At 48.8% G+C, this 26,570-nt stretch overlaps 1 protein-coding gene across 18 annotated transcripts in view; it reads left to right on the forward strand.

Moving 5' to 3' along the window:
- Positions 1-26,570, forward strand: part of EPB41L1 (erythrocyte membrane protein band 4.1 like 1) — a 164,808-nt gene that overhangs the window by 26,859 nt on the left and 111,379 nt on the right. For 16 of the 18 annotated variants that reach the window (XM_021921095.2, XM_021921096.2, XM_031656722.1 and 13 more), the window contains one exon: positions 18,702-18,756. The gene's annotated coding sequence lies outside the window, so the exon portion shown is untranslated. Of the gene's footprint in view, positions 1-10,660; positions 11,537-18,701; positions 18,757-26,570 lie in introns of those variants that run through there. The other 2 variants (XM_031656719.1, XM_009216190.4) reach the window with 1 other exon arrangement.

The raw sequence follows: 26,570 nt of genomic DNA on the forward strand, positions 1-26,570 counted from the left end.
CACCCCGGGGGCCGGGGTAACTGGGCTAACAGCGAAGCCTGCGTTCTGACCTGAGCTGGAGCGGAGGGCGTGTCCTGCTTGAAGCCCGTGTGCGTGTGTGCGTGTGTGCGTGTGTGTATGTGTATGCGTGGGCGCGCGCTCGTGTGTGGATATGGGTGTGGGTGCGGGTGCGGGGTGGTGGTGGTAGCAACAGCAGTTTCCAAACTGGTGACCAGCCGGTTCAGTGATTCATTTCCTGTTGTGGCCAGGGGACCTGTCCCCTCTGGCCTCCCCCTAGTCCCCCACCAGACCTAGCTTGTGCGCCCAGTCTCACCCGTGCAGGGCTCTGGGTGGGTGGGAAGGTAGGTGGGTAGAAGCTCAGGTGCCCTGAAAGGACTAGGAGGGAGAATCACTCTCTTAAAGGGCTAGCTCCTCACTCCAAGGAATCCCTCCTCAGGAGACCTCTCTACTTTGAAAGAGATGTCTCTGGGTATGTCCGTACCCCTTTCTTCAAGTACTGGTGCGTGCAGGCATTTCTAGATCTATAGTCTGTGTGCATGTGTCCTCCCTGTGTACTTCTTGTATATTTGGGTATATAGTGAACAGTGAATGTGTATCTCATGATGTATATGTGTGTGTGTTTTTATAAGTTCTGGTATATTTGTTTTTATGTATGTGTAGTTGTTTGTATATTAGTCTGTGCATGTGGGTTTGCAGAGAAGTGGCATTTTGCTGCCAACTGGAATAGGACAGAAACATTCTGTCCAGGGCCACGCTATTTTTGAAAAACTGTGTGAAAAGGAAGTTTGGGAATTTAGTCTGCGGCTTTGTGGGTTTCAGACACAGGTACTGAAATGTAGGTAGGTTGGATTTTGACTGTGATACAAGGGTAGAGAAAAGTAAAGTCTTATAGGAGGAAGAAATTGTTCAGAGAGAAGGATATCCAAATGCAAGAATTCTTCCATTAGTTCCAGTTCTTCTGGGTAATGTCACCTCCCCCTTTGCTGCTTGACTTGCCAGGATACAGGACACAGGATTCAGAGTGGAAAGGGAGGGAGCTGGGAGTGTAAAAGGGAGGAAGGTGGATGGGTGATAGGACTGGAAGCCAGCAGTAGATTTCTGCAATTCTTAAAAATGTTTCCCTGCCAAAGGCAGCAGAGGCTGGGGAAAGCTGAGCTTGCTGTCCCCTCCTTGAATCCCAGAATCCCAGGACATGGGAAAAGCTGGCCTGGAGTTCATGAGCTCTGGAGTCTGGGCCAGAGATCTTTTGCCTTGTTCTGTCACCCAGGCTGGAGTGCAGGCAGTGTCACAATCTCAGCAAACTGCAGCCTCCGCCTCCTGGGTTCAACTGATTTTCCCGCCTCAGTCTCCTTAATAGCTGAGACTACAGGCATGAGCCACGATGCCCAGCTAATTTTTTTTTCTTGTCGCCTAGGCTGAAGTGCAATGGCATGATCTCGGCTCACTTCAACCTCCTTCTCCTGAGTTCAAGCAATTCTTCTTCCTCAGCCTCCTGAGTAGCTGGGATTATAGGCGCCCATCACCATGCCCGGCTAATTTTTGTGTTTTTAGTAGAGACAGGGTTTCACCATGTTGGTCAGGCTGGTCTCAAACTCCTGACCTCAAGGGATCTGCCTGCCTCCGCCTCCCAAAGTGTTGGGATTACAGGCATGAGCTGCTACGCCCAGCCTGGGATCTTCTTTTGACTGTAGCCAACCCCTTCATGTGTTTATCTCTTCACCCAACACTTTTTATTAAGCTTCTTTACGTGAAAGAGACTAAACTCCCTAAGCCTTGGTTTTCCTGGCTAGGCAGCTAGTGGGCTAGATTTTGGGGCTTTGATGACCCTTCCCTTTCTCAGATTGCTAGAGTTTGTCTCGTTGTTACCCAGGTTCAGGAATCCACCCTTCTAGTCCCCAGAGATCCTGTCCACCGTCCTCAGTACTTATCTCCCCACCAGTATACTCTAGTCTAGAGCTGTGGTTTTTTCACCTCATCAACAGCAGCAGGGTCACCTGGGAGTTTGTTAGAAATGCAATTTCTTGGCCGGGCATGGTGGCTCACACCTGTAATCCCAGCACTTTGGGAAGCGAGGCATATGGATCACCTGAGGTCAGGAGTTCAAGACCAGCCTGGCCAATACGGTGAAACCCCATCTCTACTAAAAATACAAAAATTAGCCGGGCGTGGTGGTGCATGCCTGTAATCCCAGCTATTTGGGAGGCTGAGGCAGGAGAATCGCTTGAACCCAGGAGGCAGAGGTTGCAGTGAGCCGAGATCGCGTCACTGCACTCCAGCCTGGGTGACAGAGCGAGACTCCATCTCAAAAAAAAAAAAAAAAAAAAAAAAAAAAGAAATGCAATTTCTTGGTTCTCATGCCAGACCTAGGAATTGATAATTCTGGAGGTGTGGCCCAGCAATCTATGTTTTAACAAACACAGGTAGTTCTTATTTACTCTGAAGCTCAAGAGAGGTGGAGACAGGGAGCCAGGAAACATCTATTTTTTTTTTTTTTTTTTTGAGACGGAGTTTCACTCTTGTTGCCCAGGCTGTAGTGCAATGGCACGATCTCGGCTCACTGGAACCTCTGCCTCCCAGGTTCAAGCAATTCTCCTGCCCCAGCCTCCGTAGTGGCTGGGATTATAGGCATGTGCCACCACACCTGGCTAATTCTGTATTTTTCGTAGAGACGGGATTTCTCCATGTTGGTCGGGCTGGTGTCGAACTCCCGACCTCAGGTGATCCACCCGGCTCGGCCTCCCAAAGTGCTGGGATTACAGGCATGAGCCACTGCGCCCGGCTGGAAACATCTATTAATTGAAACACTTGGAAAGTCTCCCCTGACCCTCACATAGGTGCCTGAAATAGCCCTCAGGCCCCACCTGGTAGGTAGGAATTCTGCTTTCAAGTCCCAGGTCTTGTGATCTTGGACAAGTCTCTCCTTCAGTGACTAATGCAATGACTCTTTGACAGTGTGCTGTGGACCAGGTTCTGAGCGAGGGGTTTCCCTGATCTGCTCAGTTTCTCCAGTTCTTACTTTGATCTCTGAGGCCCTTCAGCATCCAGTTCCTGCGCACTTCTCTGGACAACAGCTACTTTGGCCTTTTAGTTCATCTAGGCACCATGAGCTCTTTTGCTTCTGGGATTTTGCACATCCTATTCCCTTTGTCTAGCACACTCTTCCCCTGCTTCTCATCTTGATTAACTCCCACTCTTCATATTTCAGCTCAGTAGTCACTTTCTCAGGGGGCCTTTGCCAACTCTCTAGGCCAAGTGAGTTTTCCCTGTTACACATTCTTAGAGCTCTCTGTGTCTCATAGGGCTTGTGAGAATTTGTAATTGTTGTTTGAGTGTCCCTTTACTAGACTGTAAATGCCATGTGGGCAGGAACTTGCTTACTAGTCTTCTTAGTGTCCCACACAGTGCCTGACTTATGATTTGTGTTCAATAAGCTTATCAAACTGAATTAATTTATAAAATGGCAGATGGCACTAAATGATACCCAAAGTTTCGTTTCAAGCCCAGACAATCTATAATCCAAGCAGGCCTTTTCTCAAGTTGATTTACCTGTCTTTTTTACTGCTGCATCTCCCATCTTGTGGCCGTAGATCTGAGCACTCACAGTGGGTCCAGGCCCATGCTGGGCTCTGCTCTAGTGGAGGCAGGTGGAAGCTCCTCAGGAGACACAGCCTAGCTTGGGTTCTGTGTCCTCCTGGATTAGGATTGTACTGGAATGAAAAGAGGAAAAATATTGGAAGAGGAATCCAAATATCTGGGTCCATGCCTTGTTATGTGACTGAGGGCCAATCACTTTCCCCTTTTGGCACGTGTCCTCCTCTGTAAAATGAAGGTATTGGGATGGATGGCATACTTGGTAGTGGTTACTAGCACTGGCTCTGGAGTCATTCGGGGTTTGCCATGTACTAGCTGGGGGGACTAAGGCAAGTGATTCCATCTCCTCATTTCCTTACTTGTAAAACAGGACCAGTACTAGTATCTGTTTCATAGGATTGTTTTGAGAATTAAATGAGATAACATCCTTGGAATGCCTAGCATAATGTGATTGCATAAGAAACATTTGATAAATGTCAACTATTATGACCATTATTGCTACTCCACAATTCAGCTCAACATTCTTGAAGGCCTTTGTATTGGGCCCTAGGCCTACAAAAACAGAAATGAATCCAGCAGTATTCACAGGCTGGGGGTGGGAGCAGATATGTAAAGATGCAATACCACTGCAAGGACAGTGTACAAACTGCCAGGGTGTGGCTGCTTATGGAGGAAAAGGCTTCCTGGAGGAGAGAGATGGTGTTTGGGCTGGATTTTACCATCTGGGTGTTTGGAATAGCATGTGCAAAGGCAGAATGGCTTCTTAGGGGAACCCCAAATAGTTCCACATAGTTAGAATAGGAGGTGGTGAGTGGCGGGAATGAGGGTGGAGGAGTGAATGGCTGGAGATAAAGCTGAGAGGAAGATTGGGGGCAGATCTAGCTTAGGCCAAAGAACCTGACCAAGTCCTACAGATGGCGGGGAGCTAGGGAAGAGGAGCAAGTCAACCAAGAAGGATCAGATTTGCATTTCAAAAACACAGCTCTCCAGGTGGTGACAGAGGATGGTTGATCTGGGAGGAAGGGGAGGACTGTTGACCTGGAGACCTGGGCCCAGAGGCTGCTAAACAAGCTCAATGAGAGGCCCCACTGGGGTGGATAGAGACCTAGAAGAGGATGTTCTAGGAAGCTTTTTCCTCTGTAAGCCTGTCTTCAGCCTGTTTTCAGGACAGCCTGGGCCTGGAAGGTGCAGGAGAGGTGAGAGTGACTTCTCATTAGGAGCCTCCGGGTCCTCTTTAACCTCTAAAGCTGCCTAATGAGTGGGAATCTGAAAAACAGAGTTTGAGGATCCTAGGTCTGCTACTCAAAGGATGCACAGTATATTAACTTCCTAGGGGTGCTGTCATGAAGCACACAAACCAGATACCTTTGAAGCACAGACATTTACTCCCCCACTTGTGGAGGCTAGAAGTCTGAAATCCAGGTGTCAGCAAGGTTGGCTCCTTCTGGAGGTTCTGGGGCAATCTGTTTCCTGCCTTTCTCGTAGCTTCTGGTGGTTGCCAGCAATCTTTGGCATTTCTTGGCTTGCAGCTGCATCTGCCTCTGTCGTCACGTGGCTTTCTCTCTGTTTCATTTCCTCTTATAAGGACACCAGTCATATGGGATTTAGAACCCACCCTAGTCCAGTATGACCTCATTTGAACTTGAGTAATTGCATCTGCAAAGACCCTATTTCCAAATATGGTCACATTATGAAGTTTTAGGTAGACATAAATTTGGGTGGGGAGGGGACACTGTTCAACCCGGTACATGCAGGAAGATGGGGAGGAGTGCATACCTTTTAGTTCCAGAAGGCTATGTCCAAATTTAGGCTTTGCAGTGGAGCCTCTATGAAATGGGGACAGTAAGCTGGGCATGGTGGCTCATGCCTGTAATCCCAGCACTTTGGGAGGCCAAGGTGGGCGGATCACCTAATCAGATTTGCATTTCAAATTTGAGTGATCTGAGGCGGATCATTCCTGAGGTCAGGAGTTCGAGACCAACCTGGCCAACATGGTGAAACTCCGTCTCTACTAAAAATACAAAAATTAGCCAGGCGTGGTGGCGGGTACCTGTAATACCAGCTACTCAGGAGGCTGAGGCAGAAGAATCACTTGAACCTGGGAGGTGGACACTGCAATGAGCCGAGATTATGCCACTGCGCTCCAGCCTGGGTGACAGAGCAAGACTCCATCTCAAAAAAAAGAAAAAAAGGGCCGGGCGTGGTGGCTCAAGCCTGTAATCCCAGCACTTTGGGAGGCCGAGACGGGCGGATCACGAGGTCAGGAGATCGAGACCATCCTGGCTAACACGGTGAAACCCCGTCTCTACTAAAAAAAATACAAAAAAACTAGCCGGGCGAGGTGGCGGGCGCCTGTAGTCCCAGCTACTCGGGAGGCTGAGGCAGGAGAATGGCGTAAACCCGGGAGGTGGAGCTTGCTTTGAACCGAGATCCGGTCACTGCGCTCCATCCTGGGCGACAGAGCGAGACTCCGTCTCAAAAAAAAAAAAAAAAAAAAGAAAAAGAAAAAAAGAAATGAGGACAGTAGCACCTACAGTAGTGTCATGATCGTGAGACTTGATCAAAATAACAGATATGAGCATGCCTAATGAGGTAGTACACAGTAGGCACTCAATAACTACTTCCTTTCCAGCTCTCCCTTCTTTAGGAGCTTAGACAAGTCACCTAATCTTGCTTCACTTTCCTCATCTATCAAATGTGAATAATCATCATCTAGCCCTGCCTACTTCACCAAATTGCGATCCCAGGAGATAATGAGAAAGCTCTTTGTAAATTGCTTAAGGGCTTGTAGCTGTGATTTTTAATTATAATAATCATCATCATAATAACCCTTGGCCATTGCCATATCCACTGCATTCTCCTCAGAGCCCAGCCCAGCCTGCTCTTCTCCTGAGACAGGTCCTCTTTGCCTGTTTGTGCTCAGAGGTGTCCCATGAAGTGTCGCCTCTGTCCGAGTTGGGAGGACCTTAGAGATGGTCCTTGCCATTGCCCTCATTAGCCTGAGGAGGGAAACTGATGCTCAGGGAGAAAAAGTGACACCCGCAAAGTCACACAGTTGGTCAGTGGCAATTGGAACACCTTATCTGTGGCTCCTGTCTTCAGTCTGAACAGTGCTTTTTCCCTAGTTGCAACTTTAGGCCCAGAAGCAGGAGCTCAGGGCAGATAGAGGCCTGGAGTGGGCTCTGCACATGTTCAGGAGGTGAGGATGCAACAGGAGAGTGTTCTGCTAAGTCAGAATTAGAACCCCAAGAAAGGAGTCCCTGGGCTCTGAGTGAGCAGGCTGAATGGGCGGGTTGTTCTGTTATCATTCTGGCTATGGCTATCTCTGCCTACTCTGGTGGGAGGGCCACCATGCGGGGCTCTGGAGTCTAGATGTAACCCAAGGCTTCAGTGTCCCTATTGACAGCCAGGGTGGCATTTCTCCACAGGTCCTGTCCCTCTAAGCCTTGCCTTAGTGGGTCTAGGGAAGGCTCTGGAAAAGAGAGAGGGCTTATACTGTCCTGGCAGTTTCTGGCAAGTCATCTTCCTTTCCCCCCACACTGGGGAAGCCAGGACCCTCCTTGGCCCCTTGATTCTTCTTTCCTTTCCTCCCTCCTCTTCTCAGTTTGCTCTCTTCCTTCAGTCTGCTTTCTCCCCTTCCCTCTCCCCACCTTGTCTCCAGATTAGAGGTCTAAAGATAGTCTCCAGGCCCACTTAAGGTGGGTGGTTTTGGGTTTGCTTGAGGCCACCTAGAATTAGAAAGTCTAGAGTCTTCCTCATAAGAGGCTCACTGTGGTGACTTATATGTTTATTGGCTTACTGTGTGCCAGGCCCTGTGCTAAGCACTTTACATGCCTTATGTCTTTTAATCCTTACAACTACCAAGCGAGGCAGAGATGATGATCCCCATCGTATTACAGGAGGCTAAATAACTTGCCCAAGGCCTACATAGTCCTCAGCCAGCAAGTGGCACAGCTGGGATTTCAATCTAGATCTGTCCGAAGCCCACCGGTGCTCTTGAGTCTTTCCTATACTCCCTGTGATGGGGCCTGCAGGAGCATTTAGGGGTCACAGAGGGGCATGCATTTGCTCAAATTAGGAGAACAAATTCTTGACTCTCAGAGCAGGACTTCTAATCCAGGAATCTTCCCTCCCAGGCCTGCACTCTGCCAGCACCTCCGGGACTGGCCTTTCTACAGCATCAGCCTTGGGGCCCGCCAGGGCTCTGAGCCCATCTGGTTCTAGGCAGCTGCCCACCTGTAGGAGAGACACTGCATCAGTGCCAGGGGTGGTGACAGGGCCTATCTGAAGGTACTTGCCTTTTTTCCTAGTTATTGTTTTGTCACTGGCCACCTCGATTTTTCATTGAATCAAGTCTTCCACTTAAAGAAGCATATCATCTGCAAAGAGCATTACTTTTGTCTCCTCAGAAGGGTGCTTGGGAGCTTGGATATGCTGCAGGCTCAGTGACGGGTGGAACTCTGGAAGAAGTGGGGAGGGAGATAGAGACTGGAACCAGGAGACCCAGGTTCAGAGGTATACATCCACCAGAAGAGAGAAAGAAGTAGCTGGCCTGAGGGCCAGAGGGGGGCGGCCTGGAGAGAGGGAGGAATAGGAAACCTGCTCTCACCCCAAGTGCAGCCCAGGAGTCCAGACTCCCTCCCAGGCAGGGCTGCTGGTCTCAGAGTGTCACTCAGGAATCTAGGCAGCTGCAGTCAGCTTGCTCAGCCTCCACCCACCCCAACTGAGACCATTATGTTGGTCAGCCTGGCCCAGCCCAGCCACCTGCCTGCCTGAGCAGGTGGCTCAGTCAGAAGGGACCTTGGTGAAGGAGTGGTGGCTTTGAAGCTTCTATCTGCAGAGCCACTCTTCATAGACAAGGAAGCAGAAGTTCAATTTGTGAAACAGCTAAAAGGTGGAGTGGCTTAGCACCCCACCCTGTCCGCCTCCCTTCTAGGGTTCCCTAAGGCTGGGCTTCTCAAACTTTCTTCCCCCTAAGAGCAGCAAAGGTGAGCATGCTAAAAAACAAAACAAAACCCGGGTGCCATGGCTCATGCCTGTAATCCCAGCACTTTGGGAGGCTGAGGCAGGTGGATCACCTGAGGTCAGGGATTTGAGACCAGCCTGACATGGTGAAACCCCATCTCTACTAAAAATACAAAAATTAGCTGGGCATGGCGGCATGTACCTATAATTCCAGCTACTAGGGAGGATGAAGCAGGAGAATTGCTTGAACCTGGGAGGTGGAGGTTGCAGTAAACTGAGATCATGCCATTACACTCCAGCCTGGGTGACAGAGTGAGACTGTCTCAAAACAAAACAAAACAAAAACAACAACAAAAAAACCCCAACACTCTTTTTCCAGGACTCACCCAAGAGATTCAAACCCAGCTGCTCCATATGCTGGCGGGTTGTGGGGTGGTCAGATCTGAGGTGGGGCCCCGGAAGCAGCCTGCTGTAACAGACTCCCCATGGAGATGATTGGGACACAGATGGTTCTCAGATTGCCCTTGTAGAAGGCTGGTCTCAGATGTTCATGAACTTCTGAAATGGCATGCACAATGTTAAGAGTGTGCATTGTCCCCAGGAGAGGATCCACAGGCACCATCTGTCTTGGAGTCACAACCCATAAAACTTTAGAACTGCTGGCTTCAGGGTTGTTTTATGGAGTTGGAGCCTAATGTCTAGAGAAAGGTCACCAGGGAGCCAATGGCAGAGCTGGGTGGAGAGGGCTGGTCTCTCATGCCTCTCAGCACATTGTTGGCTTTGCTGTGAAGGTGGTCAGAGACTGTAGACCTGTCCCTCTGTCTGGGCCTCAGTTTTCCCAGCTGTAAAATGGGGGTTGGACAGGATAATCCCAAAGTTTCATGCAGCTTTGATCTGTGGTTCTGGAAGTCAGGTCTCCTGCTGCCCAGTCCAAGTTCTCTGTCCTTTTCCTTGCTCCTTCCTGGCTTCACCCACCACTGGGGGGACCTTCCTCTTAAGCATCTTCCACCTTCAGAGATTCTGGACATAGCCTGCATTCTGGCCCCTTGAATCCCTTCTGTCGGACCACATGCCCAAATGCTCAAGCCCTTTCTCCTTTTCCATCCCCACTCACCATAAGTGAGCAAGGTGCCCATGAATCTGGGGAAGCTGAAGGTGGCCTCTGTTCAGAGCTGGACATATGGGTCAATGCCAAGGGGAGGGCTGCGAGAACTAATTTTCTGAGGCTCCTGGGACATGCCCAGTGCTTCCTATGTCTTTGCCCCAGCTCCCTCTGTTCCTCCCTGCCAAGAATGCCACCCCCATCATTCCCCAATCACTGTTGAAATCCTGTCTGCCTTTTCAAGGCTCAGCTCAGATGCCAGCCTATGTCCTACAAAACCTTGTAAGCCCTCCCCCTCACCCCAAGATGAAATTTGTCTTTAACTCCTCTGCACTCCCTTAGTACCTTATCTGTTCCCCTCTGGGGGATGAGTTCTGTTTGGTCTTAGCTTTATCCAGGGAGGTGGCTGTTTTCTTCCACCAGGTTGTGAGCACTGGGATGTCTTATGTCTTATTCTTTGCTTCCCAGCACCTAGCATGGGGCTGTGCACAGAACAAGTGCTTAATTGAGGCTTACTAAGTTTGCAGAATCTGCATCCAGCTCTGGGCTGAGCTGGCCTCTCTACAGCCCCTATGGCCCATGCCACTGGCAGGCCATGGTTTCTCACATGGCCCCTCCCTCTATTTGTGGACTGAAGGGAGGCCAAGTAGGGCAATGAGTAAGAACTTAAATTCCAATCTTGATTCTGCCATTTCTGGGCTGTGTAACCTTAAGTAGATCATTTCCCCTCTCTGAGCCTTAATTTTCTCAGTTTAAAACAAAGAGGTAGGGATGACAAGTCTATTGGGGGCTTGGGAGAATTAACTGAAGTGCTTTGTGTACAATGCTGATAAAAGCATGGCAAAGAACAAAAAGCTAATAAATGATTATGATTTATTATTTTTTGGTTAATAGTTATTACCATTGTTTCAACAAACATCTACTACGTTCTGAGCATTGTGCTGCGGGGGCCAAGGTGAGAGATAAAAAATAATAATAATAATGACAGGAGTTCCTTGGTCTCCAGGGTCTTAAGGTCAAATGAGGCAGTAAGACTCTAGTACAAGAAGTCAGTGTCTGGCAGAGATGTGGCTGAGTGAGTTGAGGGGTGAGTCATTAGTGTAGATGCCAGGCTAGAGGTGACATTTGAGCCAGAAGGGCATGAAGCAGGAAGGGCAATGACAGTCTGGGAGGAGGCCCATATTCCCTGTGGAGAATGGGGAAGTGGGGTGCATATTTGGAGAGTTTTAGGAAGGATGTGGGAAACAGCAGAGCAGAAGCAGAGTTAGAATCTCCGTGCAGAAGGGGCATAGGGTCGGCACCCCGGATGGAGCAGGAGCTTCAAGCTTTGTTTTGCCAAGAAGAATTTGGGGGAGTGATGACTCATGGTGCCGCCATTGAGAGTGAGAGAGAGACTGCGGGAAGGTAGCGTAGAAGAGGGAGGCTTTATGGCAGAGGAAGTGGGGACCAGGGAGGTGGGGGGACATTGTCCCTCTGCCCAGGCTTGTGCTAAGAATGGTGAGGTGGGCTTCAGTTCCGGGCTTCTGCAGGGCTGCCTGTTTATCTGGCCAAGATTGGGATTTGAACATTGATGTCTGAAGTTAAAGTACAAAATGACTCCAGAAATGTCAGAATCTCTATATGTCAGAGCCCACTAGCAGAAGTGATCTCTGAATCCACCTCCCTCATGCCACACCATGCAGGTGGGAAGCAGAGGCCTGGGAGGAGGAGATGGCACCCAAGAACACCTAGTGAACTGGCCCTGCGCGCTGTGGATGGACTGTGGACCTAGGCCTGTGTTAGGGTGAGGAGGGGGCCGGAGAACCCATGAAAGATGTACGTGACAAGCAAACGTCAAGCTGGGAGCAGTCTGTTGCTAGGGTGTGTGCGTGATCCCAGGTGAGTGGGATGTGAGTGGGCCAGAGCCGTCATCATTCCAGGCTTTCCTTCCGGAAAAGGAGAAAGGGCCACATAGGTGGGAGCCAGGGGAATATTGGGATGTGGGGGAAATCAGGGGGTGGCTTGAGAAGAGGAGGCTGTTGCCAAGCAGCAAGAGATATGACTAGATGAGAACAGAAGAGGCACCCTAGCGTCTGTGGGCCTGGCTCTGTACAGCCCTGGACTGTAGAGGTATCACCTCCATTGCAAGGGAAGAAACCAGGACTCCCAAGGTCAGAGCTAGGAAGAATGGAGTCAGGAGTGGCATCCAGGGCTGGAGGACTTCAAAGCCACGTCTCTGGCATGCCCTGGGTGGCAACCATTCCAGTTTTTGTGAGATCCTGGGGTCAAAGGGGTGAAGGAAGTACTCAGCCCAGGGCAAGTCATCTTTCACTTCCTTTCACTTCCCCTCCATCAATCTGCCCATCGAGCAGGACTGTTTTCTTCTACTTTACCCACCCCGCTTAATTTGTTGATGAAAAATATTTATTGAGCACCACTATGTGCCAGGCACTGCCCTTGATTTCATGGAACTTATGCCATCACTCCTTGGCACAGAGGGCTATCCCACATTGCCAGGGAAGGATGGGAAGGAGGAGGGGAGGGGGCCACTGGCCACTTCTCTCTCCCTTTACATGAGTCACTCCTTCTTCTCAGCTTCTATCCCCTTGCAAATGCCCTAGCCCCAGATGGTTCTTGTTGAAACTACCTCCTTCCTAAATGAAAACCAGTCAGAGTTAATTGTTAAACCTAATAGCTGGTGAGAGTTTCACTCTGCTGGGCTGGTGGGAGTGGGGCTGCACCCTAGGGGAGGGGTGGAGTCACCCAGGTTTTTCTGGCTGGTACCTGCCACCTTTTCCCTACTCTGGAATCTGCTTCCAGGGCCCTCTCCTCCCCTCCTCCCCAGGGGGCAGGCTGCCATCTGGCCCTTTCCCCTGCCTCCAGCTAAGGTGTCCCTGGGAGGTGAGCACTGGCTCTGGCCTTAGTCCAAGGGCCTCTGGGTGAGTGCTCTTAGGGGAGGTGTGGGGGAGGGCAGGGTGTCTAGCCCTGGAGACCTGCCCAGAGGCCAGGCAGCCAGTGGACCTTGCTGGCTTTGCCTTCTGCTGGGTGTGGGTGGGGGAGCTAAGGATGGTGTCACAGTGGCCTAAGCCCTACACACAGGACCACTGCCAGTGCAGCCCATGCTATGCCATTGTCCTGCTCTCCTTCCCTTTTGTCCTCTTCACTGAGTTTCTTATTCTGGGCCATTCTCTGCCAACAGACTGGGAGATATGGGCACCCTGAGAATAGTGGCAAAGGCTTATTCCTTCTTCTAGAAGACTGAGCCTCAGGGTAGGCCCCTGCCAAAGTTTAGGGACAGAGCTCAGGTTTCCGAGTCAGCGGGCCTAGTCAAAGCTGGGTGACTTTGTGCAGGTGACTTACCTCTGTGAGCCACAGCCTCATCCTCTGAACACTACAGGAGTTCCTATTTGGGGGGGTTTGAGGAGTCAGTGAAGGATACGGGGTACTCAGATCCCATTGTCACCATCACTGTGTAGGCACCAGAGGTAAATATTAATATTAGGTTCAGTAAGGTTTTGTTAAATGAGTAGATGCCATTCTATTCAGAGGTAAGCTCACAGAGGTATGTCAACTTTACCTCCGAGGCTTAGCTCTGGGCTAGGGCCAAGGAGGCCATCAGCCCAGGCCCTCAAGGACTTGACTGCAGAGCTGCAGCTGCCCCATACAGCAGCCTTAGTCACATGTGACTAGTGGACATGTACAATGTGGCTAGGACCACCGAGGAACTGAACTTTTTGAACTCTATCGCCCAGGCTGGAGTGCAGTGGCACAATCTTGGCTCATTGCAACGTCCATCTCCCAGGCTGAAGTGATTCTCCTGCCTCAGCCTCCAGAATAGTTGGGACTACAGGCATGCCCCACCATGCCTGGCTAATTTTTTGTATTTTTAGTAGAGACGGGGTTCCACCATGTTTTCTGGGCTGGTCTCAAACTCCTGAGCTAGGGCAAAGTAATCCCAAAGGATTACAGGCATGAGCCACCACGCCCAGCCGAATTTTAAATTTCATTTAATATTTAATTTTATTTGATTTTAGCTAATTTAACATTTTAAAAGAATGCTCCATTTATTTATTGACAAACTATACATGTTTGGAAACCTAGATTTGTGAATATACCTTTTTTTTTTGCCCCCCCGAGACGGAGTCTTGCTCAGTTGTCTAGGCTGGAGTGCAATGGCACGATCTCAGCTTATTGCAAGCTCCGCCTCACGGGTTCATGCCATTCTCCTGCCTCAGCCTCTTGAGTAGCTGGGACTACAGGCGCCCGTCACCACGCCCGGCTAATTTTTTTTTATTTTTAGTAGAGATGAAGTTTCACCATGTTAGCCAGGATGGTCTCGATCTCCTGACCTCGTGATCTACCCGCCTTGGCCTCCCAAAGTGCTGGGATTACAGGTATGAGCCACCGCACCTGACGCCTTTTTTTTTTTTTTAAATCATAAAGGTGGCTGGGCGCGGTGGCTCACGCCTGTAATCCCAGCCCTTTGGGAGGCCAAGGTGGGCAGATCACTTGAGGTCAGGAGTTCGAGACCAGCCTGGCCAACATGGTGAAACCTCATCTCTACTAAAAATACAAAAATTAGCCGGGTGTGGTGGTGCACACCTGTAATTCCAGCTACTCAGGAGGCTGAGGCAGGAGAATCGCTGGAATCCGGGAGGCGAAGATTGCAGTGAGCTGAGATCGTACCACTGCACTCTAGCCTGGGTGACAGAGTGAGACTCCATCTCAAAAATAAAATAAAATAAAATAAAATAAAATAAAATAAAATAAAATAAATTGTAAAGGCTTAAGCCTGTAATTCCAGCACTTTGGGAGGCCGAGACGGGCGGATCACGAGGTCAGGAGATCGAGACCATCCTGGCTAACACGGTGAAACCCCGTCTCTACTAAAAAATACAAAAAACTAGCCAGGCGAGGTGGCGGGCGCCTGTAGACCCAGCTACTCAGGAGGCTGAGGCAGGAGAATGGCGTAAACCCGGGAGGCGGAGCATGCAGCGAGCTGAGATCCAGCCACTGCACTCCAGCCTGGGTGACAGAGCGAGACTCCGTCTCAAAAAAAAAAAAAAATTGTAAAGGCAAGGAGAATCTAAATATCTTATGAATATTTAGCACCTGAATCAAGATGTATTGTAAGTATAAAATACACATTGGATTTAGAAGAGGATGTATTAAAAAGTAAAATATCTCTGTAGTCTTTTTCATTTTAGTTTTAATTTTTTTTTTAGAGACAGATTCTCACTCTGTTGCACAGGCTGAAGTGAGTGGCATGATCGTAGCTCACTGCAATCCCTGAACTCCTGGACTTAAGGGATCCTCCCACTTCAGCTAGTAGCTGGGACTATAGGCATGTGTCACCTCACCCAACTAAATTTTTTTATTTTTTGTAGAGACAAGGTCTTGCTATGTTGGCCAGGCTGGTCTTGAACCCCTGGTCTCAAGAGATCCTTCCGCCTCAGCCTCCCGAAGTGTGGGGATTACAGGCTTGAACCACCGAGCCAGGCCTGTAGTATTTTTTACATTGATTATATGTTGAGATAGATATATTGGGTTAAATGAATATATTATGAAAATTAATTTCCCTCATTCCTTTGCACTTTTTAAAATGTAGCTACTAAGGCCAGGCACGATGGCTCACACCTGTAAACCTAGCACTTTGGGAGGCCGAGGCAGGTGGATCGCTTGAGACCAGGAGTTCGAGACCAGCATGGGCAACATGGAGAAACCCTATCTCTACTGAAATTACAAAAATTAGCCAAGCATGGAGGTGCGTGCTTGTAACCCCAGCTATTTGGGAAGCTGAGGCATGAGAATTGCTTGAATGCGGGAGGCGGAGGCTGTAGTGAGCCAAGATCGTGCGTCTGCACTCCAGCCTGGGTGACAGAGCGAGACTCTGACTCAAAAAATAAAATAAAATAAAATAAAATGTAGCTACTATAAACTTTTAAATTACATACATGGCTTGCATTATATTTCTATTTGACAACACCATTGTAGACGGAGTTGAGCTGGACACATTCGATTAATAATAGAAGACTACATAAAGACTAGTTATTTGGGGAAGGTTGGGAGGTCAATGAAGGATGGATATTCCCCACCTCACCCCAGCCCGGGCCTTGCCCCTTGGTGGAATGTTACCTTGGACAGCCCCATAGCCTTGAGGATGAGATCAGGGCTTCTGATGGCAAATGAAAAACCTTGGTCTGGGTCCTCATCCTGTCCATGCCCTTCACTTGCTGTGTGTGTGACCTTGGGCACTTCTCTTTGCTGAACCTGAGCCTTTCATCTGCAAACTGAGACTAATGGTGGTTAAGGGGATGGCCTGAGAAATAATCTGAGTGAGTATTTAGCACAGTGCCTGGCATGCCCAAGCAATCAAATATTTGCTGTTTGGTGGTTGCTACTACTGTTAGTGTGGGGGCTGTTGCCACGACAGTACTGTTGCATCCAGCAGCTCATATTCAGTTATTCCATGTGTCTCAAGGGACACTGGCCAGAGGGGAAGAAGTTAAAATAGCTTGAGGGTGGGAGTTGGGATGGGGATTTGTATGATACCTCATCTCGTACCTTTGTATGATACCTCAAGAGATTGCTTGGTTTTCGGGTAGCTCCTTGGATATTCCTTTCTGCAAGTCATCAGGCAAAGACAAATTCCCATTTTACAGATTGAGGAAACTGAGGCCTGTGAAGGGAAAGTGACCTGGCTACACAGCCGGAACCTGAATGCAGGACATCCTGCCCCTGTCATGGTGGTATTGGTGTCAGCTGATGCCACCATTCGAGGTTGTAGGAGCAGCGCCTGACCAGAAATCCAGAGCTTGTAAGGAATGGTTATTATTAGTCTTCTGTAACTGGAAAGGATCTTGACATTGTTTAGTACAACAGTCTCATTCTGAAGTCGAAGAAACAGAGATGAGAAAGACAGACAGAGAGAGAGAGAGAGAGAGAGAGAGAGAGAGAGAGAGAGAGAGAGAGAACTGCTGATCACATAGCAAGTTGGTGGCCAAGCTGGAACTGATTCTGTTTGCTTAGATCCAACCTTCAGCTCAGCCCCAGCAGGATGGACGGCCCTGCTTGTCAGCGCCCTTCTCTCCTGCCCAGTCCCCAGAGAAGGCTTCTGAGAAAGAGGCTTTTGTTTCATCAGCTCCTCCTGGTTTCCTCTCAAGGTAGCTGCACACGCATGCACACACACACACTCACACCCATTGGCCCCAGTTTGCATTTGTTACACACACACACTCTCACATCCTATTGGCCTCAGTTTGCATTACACACACACACACACACACACACACACCCCATTGGCCTCAATTTGCATTTGTCCCTATTCCAGGTTTAAAGGGCCCTGAAATTTGAAGCCTATCCACACATACCTACTTTCTGGGTATCCCCAGAAAGACCATGAGCTTTTACATCAAGGAGGCCTGAGTTCAAATCCTTCTTCTATCTCTGATTCTCTCTGTGACCTTGGGCAAGTCACTTGTTCTTTTTTGACCTCAACTTCCTCGTCTGAAAAGCAGGAACAGGAATGGTATATGTACAACCTAGTGGTTTAGCTGAGTTCCAGACCCCAGCCACCAGTGTAGGGGTCTCAGCTCTGCCACTTATTCACTGCCTCATCTTCAGTGAGTCATTTCATTCTTCTAGGTCTCAGTTTCCCCATCTTTGAATGGCGCTGCTACCTCTTGGACAGTTGTGATAAGGTACCTTGCTGAGCTGTTCACAGGTGTCATCTCATTTAGTCCCCCCTATTAGCCCTGGAAGCAGACACTATTACTCCTATTTTCCAAATGAGGAAGTAAAATGACTTGCCCTGGGCCACATAGCTAGTTAAGTGTTAGAACCAGAATTCAAACCAGGTCTGAGTGACTCCAGAGCCTAAGCTCATAAACCACTGTACGTTCTTCCTGTTCACCTGATTTTCGTATTCTACATGAAGTAGGAACACCTCATCCCACCTGGAGACTGACTGTTCTGAGTGTGTGAGTCCAGGGTGCCTGTAGCTTCTCCCTCCAAGTCTCCTGCTCCATTGCATACTAAGCCTGACCTGTGGTTGGAGCTCAAAGAGGATTGAAAATGTACTTACATACTCTGAGTGAATTACACCAGAACAGGGTGTGAATGCTAAAAAGACCCCGAGGGAGGCCGGGCATGGTAGCTCATGCCTGTAATCCTAGCACTTTGGGAGGCCAAGGTGGGTGGATCACTTGAGGTCAGGAGTTTGAAACCAGCTTGACCAACATGGTGAAACCTTGTCTCTACTAAAAATACAAAAAATTAGCCGGGCATGGTGGCACATGCCTGTAATCCCAGCTACTTGGAAGGCTGAGACAGGAGAGTTGTTTGAACCTGGTGTACGGAGGTTGCAGTGAGCCAAGATCGCGCCATTGCACTCCAGCCTGGGTGACAGAGCGAGACTCCGTCTCAAAAAAAAAAAAAAAAAAGAAAAGGAAAGACCCTGAGGGATCACTGATTCCAACCATATTTATTTCACAGACGGGGAGACTAAGGCAAGGAAAGGCCAAGTGGACAGCAGGGGGTATAACCATGGCACCTGAGGAGGAACGTGGAGATTGGGGCCCCCACTTTCCTTCCTCCCCATACGTCTAGTCCACCAGCAAGTTCTGGGGATACCACGTCTTAAATACCTCTTGAGTCCGTCCACCTCTTTCTATCTCTTCTGCAACCACCCTAGCCTAGGCCCTTGTCATATCTCCCCTGGATAATCACAACAACCTCCTAACTGGTGTTCCTACAGCTTCCCCTGCCCCTCTTCCATCCAGCCTCTACCCTGCAAGCCAGTGGTTTCTCTTTGCTCTTACAATAAAGAGCGAATCTTCACCTTGGCCTCCAAAGTCCTTCACTGCCTGGCCCCTGCCGCCGCTTCAGGTGCATATTTGTTACTTTCTATTTTGCTTTCCGCCTTGTCACAAGGCCTTTTTGTTTAACAGGTTCAGCAACTTCCCTAAGGTGCCTCAGACAGTCAAATGCCAGCCTCTCAATTTCCAGCACATGCTGGGCTCATGAACTCCTGTTCTGAGGAGCTAATGCTGTTTCCTCTCTCTAGGTGCCTGACTGACAGAAGTTCTTGCCCCTGGGCAGCTGGTGTGGACAGAGGAGGGGTGAGTGTTCTAGAGGCACAGCCTTATTATTCTCCTACTGAGGTTGGACAAAGAGGTCTTCTAGGCCCTTGGGCTCTCAATTTTGACATATTTGACTGCTGGGGAAGTGTGAGGCTTTGTTTCTGGTGGCATTGAAAACAGGGGCAGTGCTGGGGGCCCTCCCTGGTTTTGGCTTGTTTTGGGGTAGGGGCTGAAATGCATATTCATCAAGCTCTGTATTCAACAACAGGCTTTGCCTCTATTGCTCATCCATGCCACCATTGCTGGTGAAGGACAGTGCTGGGCCTGGAAGCTGGCCCCATGGCCCTTGCCTGCCTTTGCTTCACCACTCCTAGGTCATAGACTAGATTCAGAAGAGAGTGTTTTCATCCTGGCCCTGCCCGTTGACTACTATATGACTTTCCTTTCTATTGGCCTCAGGGTTGCGTCAACATCAGGGGATAGGGGAAAGTAGGGTCAGACTAAATGATTTGTTTTCAAACTTTCCAGAGGGAACTCTCCTTTTCCATTGCACCCCAAAGAATCTCAATGTACAAAACAACTAAAGGGGTTGCAGTGTGTGTTGAAGTTGGCATGGGGCTGGCCAATTCCTCAACCCCAGAAGCCCCCAGACAATGCAACTGACCTTTTCTTGGCTTTATGGAAGACACTTTGGAAACCACTGACCTGGGGCGTGTCAAAGCTTCTTCCCAGCTTGGAGGTGCTGTGACTCTGGCAGGGCGAGGGAGTAGAGAGGGAACTCAGCCAATGGAGTTACATTGATTGGGAAATTTCGAAGTAACATGCAAATGTCACTGTGATGTTACTAGTAAGGCACAACTGCCAGGGCTGTGATGTTTCCATTCTGGAGTCCTCTGGTTTTTAATTTTGGTTCGATGTGAAGTATCTTTGTACCCCTAGGGAAATTTTTCATTTTTTTTTTTGTGTGTGTGTGTGTGTGTGTACACATGTGTGTGCACCTGTAGGGAGCAGGAACTATGGGGAATGAAGTGTGGCCAAGCCAGGCTGGGACAGGTAGAATGAATGGTGGGCAGAGCTGGGAGCATGTTGCTCCTGGGGGTGGTGGGGATAGGGGGTGGCTTTAGCTCAGTTAAAAGGAGCGATTTGGCTCCTTCCTACAGGGGCCCCGTGGAGATCTCTGGGCAGGAAGCACCGGGAACAAGGAATCCTCTGTCCGCAGCCACAGCACAGCCAGGACAGAGGAGGTGGATTAGGAGTTCCCGGGAGGGAGCCTACCCAGCCTTTCCCTGACATTTGGGCAAACTTGTGGGGAGATGCGGAGCTCAAGGTATGTGCGCATAGGGAAGGTGGGGCTCCGTTAAGGGGAGGTTGAGATCAGCTCATGCATTTATTCCACACATTCCTCAAGCTTCCTGAAGCCTTTCAAGGAGCGAAGCTCAGAGGCAGACAATTCTGTAGGAGTCAGAGCCAAGAAAGATGAGACTCTAGGTATTAACCACCATCAGTTTACTGAAGGAGACAGGAAATGTGAGAGATAATAGACTTTCACAGGCAGCTGGGTGCAGTCGGAGCTGTTTGGCCTGTGTGTCTAGAGCCCCACATTCAAATTCTTGCTCTACAGTAATGGTCTCATGATTTCCCCTTTCTGAGCCCTCGTTTCTCCTTCTATAGAACTCAGATGAACACATCAGCCCTAGCTACTTCTCAATGCTTTTCTAAGTGTCAATTAGAATAGAGTTTTTCAAATCTTTTTGGACAGCAGAAACCCAATACTGTAAGCATTTATAGCAGAACTTGTCTGGTTCTGGGGCAGTTTCCCCAGAATTTTGCCCTCCTCATGGCTCTTAGTTTCCTGGGTGCTTTTGGAGATACCTCTGCAAATTCCCAGGGCTCTAGGAAGCAGGGTCTAAAGACACTGGGTCAGGGTATTCTTGAGAACAGGCTTTGAAAACTGCCCAACTGCAACCCAGATGATAGGGGTGGTGCCACATACACAAGAGTCATTATAATACTGGCTTCTGCTTGGCCCTGCCCATGGCCAGCGCTGACCTTATCTTAGTTAGGGTCTATACAATTGGGCATGGCTTTTTTCCAGAAACCAGTGACAAAAACTCAACTCAAAGTGGCTTTAAACCAAAAAATGACTTTAATGGATCCTGGGGCAGTTCATGGGTCTGAAGAATGAGGAATCAGGTTGACACTCTCTCTGCCATCACTGTTTATTTGTCCCTTTTAAGCTGTCCTCTGCCCCAGCTTAGCAATCCAAACAGAAAAGGGAGACTCTTTTTCTTCTAGAATCTGTATGTCAATCCAAGGGAAGGACTCTGAGTGGTTCAGTCACTGTTGCTGGGAGGATAGGAATATTCTGAGTGGCCAGGTGTGGGTCAGATGCCTACCCATGTAGCTAATGTAGGGGCACAGCTAGCACCAGACATAGGGGGAGTAGAAGACTGTTGGCAGACCACGAGAACATGCTAGGATATTAGTGGAACCCTAGGTTGTAACAGCTCATAGGCCCGCAAGGGGCTGTAACTCCCCTCTTCAGTTATAGTAATGCAAATGCCAACAATAATAACAATAGCGAATGTGCATTGAATTACTCTCTCTGTGCCAGGCATGTTCTGTTGCTTTATGTGTATTCTTTCATTTAACTCTCATGACAGTCTTTGGGTAGGTCCTATTATTCCTATTATTTCCCCATATTATTGATGAGGAAACTGAGGCCCTGTTAAGTTAAGGCCACACTTTGAGTAAGTAAGGGAGCTGGGTTTCAAGCCCAAGGTGTCTGGCTTCAGAGACCATGCTCTGACCACTGCATCTCCAGCCTCTGTTTGGTAGGCCAAGTAGCCATCTTGCTTTTGCTTGTATGCATGGAGCTCATGACCTACAGAGGCAGCCCAGGCCCAGGTTGCGCTGCTCTGCCTGTTGAAAAGGGCTTCCCTATGCAGTGCACATGTCTACCTCCATACAAATCCATCCAGACAGCATATGGCTCTGTGTTAGGTGTTTCAGGAGATATCAAGAAAAATCATCCATGAACCTGCCTGAACGGTCACCATCACAATAAGTCACATTACTGACATTGTGCAAGGCTCCATGCTGAACTCTTTATGTGCATTATGTCATTTAATTGCAACAGCAGGCCAGGTGCAGTGGCTCACACCTGTAATCCCAGCACTTTGGGAGGCTGAAGCGGGTGGATCAATTGAGGTCGGGAGTTCGAGACCAGCCTGACCAACATGGTGAAACCCCATCTCTACTAAAAATACAAAAATTAGCCAGGCGTGATGGTGCACACCTGTAATCCCAGCCATTTGGGAGGCTGAGACAGGAGAATCACTTGAACTCAGGAGGTGGAGGTTGCAGTGAGCTGCGATCGTATGACTGCATTCCAGCCTGGGCGACAGAACAAAACTGTCTCAAAAATAGAATAATAATAATAATTGCAACAACAACTCCAGAGAGTAGGTTCTGTTATTGTCCCCATTTTCCAGGGGAAACTGAGGCTCAGAGGGAATAAGTAACTAAGAAACTGCAAAGCTGGTATTTGAGTTCAGGTCTGCCTAGCTCAAGAGCCTGTACTAGAACCCACTGGAGTCAGCTGTGTCCCCTAGAGGGGGAATACATGTGTGCAGATGCGATTGTGACACAGTCAGCATGCAAATTGCCACTGAGAGGGACAGGAAAAATGCAACTGAAGTTCAGAGGAGAGAGGTGAGGGAAAGGGGGAGAAGGGGACATTTGATCTAAGTTGAAGGGAACTAGGATTTGGACATTCAGTTCAGGGAGGGATCTCCAGGAAGGGTTGGAAGAGAGAAGCAGGGGTAGTGAAGCTTGGGGAGAATGAAAGAGCTGAGGTGGGGGTGAGGATGGGGGGTGTTGTGGCCAGCTGTGCTTTCAGGCCCCACAGAAGGTGCCTCCTTCTTCCAGACTGTTCTCTTCATAGATGTGAAGAGGTTTGATCTTCTCCAGGAGAGCTCAACACAGGTGCTCAGTTCCTTCCTTTCCTCCTGATGTGAGGTGGACAGGCCCTATCTGGAGGGTAGACAAGGTACCTGGGCACCAACAGCTGTCAGTGCTTCATTCCCTTCTTCCTGGTGGTGAATGGAGGGAAGAATGGTCCATTCCCCAGGGATCAGCACTTTCTCCAGACAGCACAGTGCTCCAGGCACCAGAATGGCTGGACTAGCCATTCAGGAGGGTTCTCCATGTCCTCCCTGGATAACAGGCTGAAGCATGTGCCTCTCACCCATGGAGGGGCTCCTTTCTCCTGTGCCCTCCCTTAGCTAATCTCATCCATTTGTCAGAAGGTGGATAATGCCCCCCAGAGGCCTGGGCTCTGTTCCTAAAGTGCCTTTGGATTTTTCTCCAAACAACACAGGTGGGAAATTGGGGGAAGAGTATGATGTAATGCTAGGAGCTCTCTTGGTTTCAAAGGGTAGAATAGCAGTTATTTTTCCTGAGCTGGACTCACAGTGAGTCAGGGGTTTTATCATCCCATTTTGCAGATAAGGAAGTTGAGGTTCAGAGGAGGAAAATGATGCAAATGCAGTTGTCACATGAAATGTGAATGACTGTGCCATTGTCTCCTGAAGGAAGGACGTAAACCTAGAGACTCAACATGGAAAACTGCCCCTTCCCTCCCCTGCTCTTGCCCATCAATTCTTCCTCCTGTGGCAGTGGCTCTGAAATGCTGACTCTGGCTACCCTGGCTGCTCTCTATCCTCTCCTCTACATGGTAACAGATCATTCCTCCTGGCCTGCCTGAGAGCTAGAGGGGTGTCTCTGGGGGACCCAGGCCTCAGGAATATTGCCCACGTAAGGTCCAGACGTCCATTATTTCTTCTGTGACTCTTATGGTCTCTGCAGTCCCTGGATTTCTTCAATCCTTCTTGAAGGAATTCTAGCATTTCTGTAAGGGGAAAAGAGGCAGAGAAGGACAGAAGAATTCTTTCATTAGGGTCCTTCAACACCATGGCCCTTATCACCTGGCTCACACTAGAACTAGAATCAAAGTCCTTTATATTTTTTTCTACAAAAGGCTTTTTTGTTTGTTTGTTTGTTTGTTAGGGCTTTTCAATTTTTCATCTCATCTGATTTTCCTTGTAATCCTGAGAAATAAGGCAGGAAGGGTATAATTATCCCCATTTTGTGGGTGGGTTAACTGAGGCTCAGAGAAGGTAAGTGACTTCTCCAAGGTTGCACAAAAGATAGTGGCAGAGCAGGGCTAGAAGATAGAAGCCAGTGTCCAGGAATCCTGACCTTTCTTCTCAGTGCCCAGTGCTGACAGCTACTGGGACAGCCTCTGGCTGGCCTCTTAGTCCCTCTCCACCTCCATCCAGGACTCCCTCTCTGGTTCAGCCCAGTGTGGGGGAGGGGTCATGTCCCCAGTTCGGACCTTTCCAGGCTTCCTAAGGCCTCCAGAGTAAAGCCTCACTCACCAGTTCTGTATCTGAGAGTCCCCCAAATCCAGCCCCAACCTACGACTCTTGCCAATCTCAGCTAACATAACAGGCTAGTCTTTTCCTTCTGACAAGATGGACAAGATTAGTCATTTGTTAGGGGGCATCCCTCTGTGGGATGTTGGAGGAATGGGTTTCAGCCTGCTTGCTGCTCAGGGAGTAGATAGGGAAACTGAGGCAAGTGTCAGCACAATGGCTACATTCAGGACAGCTTAGAGAGGCAAGGCTAGGAAAAGACTTGGACTCGGCTAATATGATGGGCCTTTCCCCAGGAAAATCTACTGCTTTGTTTCATTAAATGAAACACAGATGGCGCGTGCCTATAATCCCAGCTACTTCAGAGGCGGAGGCAGGAGAATTGTTTGAACTGGGACCTAGGAGGTGGAGGTTGCAGTGAGCCAAGATTGAGCCACTGCACTCCAGCCTGGACTACAAGAGCAAGACTCCATCTCAAAAACAAACAAACAAACAAACAAACAAAAACACAGAGTGTACTGAGTGCCTATCTTTTGCTCTACTTCTATCCCAGAGAAATTCTTCCAAGGGGCTCCCTGAGCTTTATCAGAAAAGTAGCACTTAGGCCAAACCAGAACCAGAGACTCAGGTTCTTCAGGAGCATTGGAGGTTATAGCTCAGCACTTGCCAGAACAACTGGGATTCTGGAATTACTGATGATGACTGCACAACTCCATACGTAAATATACTCAAGAGAAGTGAATTGTATGTTGTAAAGTGGTACATTTTATGGCATATGAATTATATCTCAATTTTTTTAAAAAAAGAATACCTAGGATTATATTAGAGCATGCCCTGCACATGTAGGTGCTTAATAGATATTTGTTGAATGAATGCATTAATGAATGTAACATGTATTTATTCATTTTACTTAAAAATTTTTTTTTTATGTAAGAACATCTTATAAAGTACATTTGTTTGATCCTCACAGCAGCTGTGAGGAGGAGGCAAGGCAAGAATAATGATCCCCATTTAACAGATAAGGAAATAGAGGCCTGGAAAGATTAAATGACTTACCCAGGGCAATTGAATTAAAGTTTTAGAGAGTTGAAATAAGTTTTTATGCTGTCTCCTCCAGCCCCTGATTCATTAAGCAAACCTTAACCAAGTACTTCTATAATTGAGCTATCCCTGAGGATGGTGAGATACTGATATCGATGTGCCAAGACCTCTCTCATTCTCAGTAGTCAAGAGGGAGACTCAGATGAAGAACCAAGCCCTGACAATATGTTGTGATTAGTACTGAAGGGAGGTGGACTCAGGGGCTGCAATGCCTGAAGGGGCTCTGACTAGCCCTGGGGATAGCAGGGTGATTGCTCTGGAGTCTGACAACTGACTGGACCAGGAAGGATCAGAAAGATGGCCAAAAGAAAGGACAAGGTGTGGCCGGGTGTGGTGGCTTATGCCTGTAATCCCAGCACTTTGGGAGGCTGAGGTGGGCAGATCGCTGGAGGTCGATTGAGGTGGGCAGATCGCTGTTGGAGAACAGCCTGGCCAAGATGTGAAACCCTATCTCCACTAAAAATACAAAAATTAGCCAGGCATGGTGGTGCATGCTTGTAATCCCAGCTACTTGGGAGGCTGAGGCGGGAGAATCGCTTGAACCTGGGAGGGTTGCAGAGTCGAGACTGAGCCACTGCACTCCAGCCTGGGTGACAGAGCGAGACTCCATCTTGAAAGAAAGCAAGAAAGAAGGAAGGGAAGGGGAGGGAAGGGGAAAGGAGGAGAGGGGAGGGGAGGGGAGGGAAAGGTGGGCAGGGAAGGGAAGGGAAGGGTGGGCAGGGTAGGGTGTCTTCATGTCAGTCCAGGGTGCCCTTGAATCCTGTGATGAGATTAGGGCTGGCTTTGATTCAGAAGAGCAGGAGTCACTGATGAATTTTAAGCAGGTGAGGAACAATGCTAGATTTCCCTCTGCCCTCCATCCAGGGCAAGCCCATTTCAACCCATTCTTCAATACCACTCTCCCTGCCCACCCTCCTCCTCTGTACCCTCTGCACTGGTCACACGGTGAGCCTGATAGAGGTGAACTTGAGCCCAGGAGCCCTCTCTCTCAGACCAAGCTAGTCCTTGCTTCATCACTCCAAGTAGCCCTCCTCAGTTTGAGTCCGCCCCTGACATTGCTGTTCTGGCCTTCAACTGATCACAGCTAGAAACTGTCGGTAACATTATCACTAAGCGCTAATAACCATTAAAACAGATGACCATTTATCAAGCCCTTACTCTAAGCCAGGCATGGTTATAAGTGATTCATTTCTGTGTCACTTAAAATCATTTAATCCTTATCCTAAGAAATAGGTTATAGTATAGTCCCTAGTTGGCAGATCAGGAAACTGAGGCACAGAAAGGTGTCATAATTTGCCTAAGTGTTGGTGAAGG

This window comes from Papio anubis, chromosome 16 (genome assembly GCF_008728515.1).
Source record: "Papio anubis isolate 15944 chromosome 16, Panubis1.0, whole genome shotgun sequence".
Classification (NCBI taxonomy): Eukaryota; Metazoa; Chordata; class Mammalia; order Primates; family Cercopithecidae; genus Papio; species Papio anubis.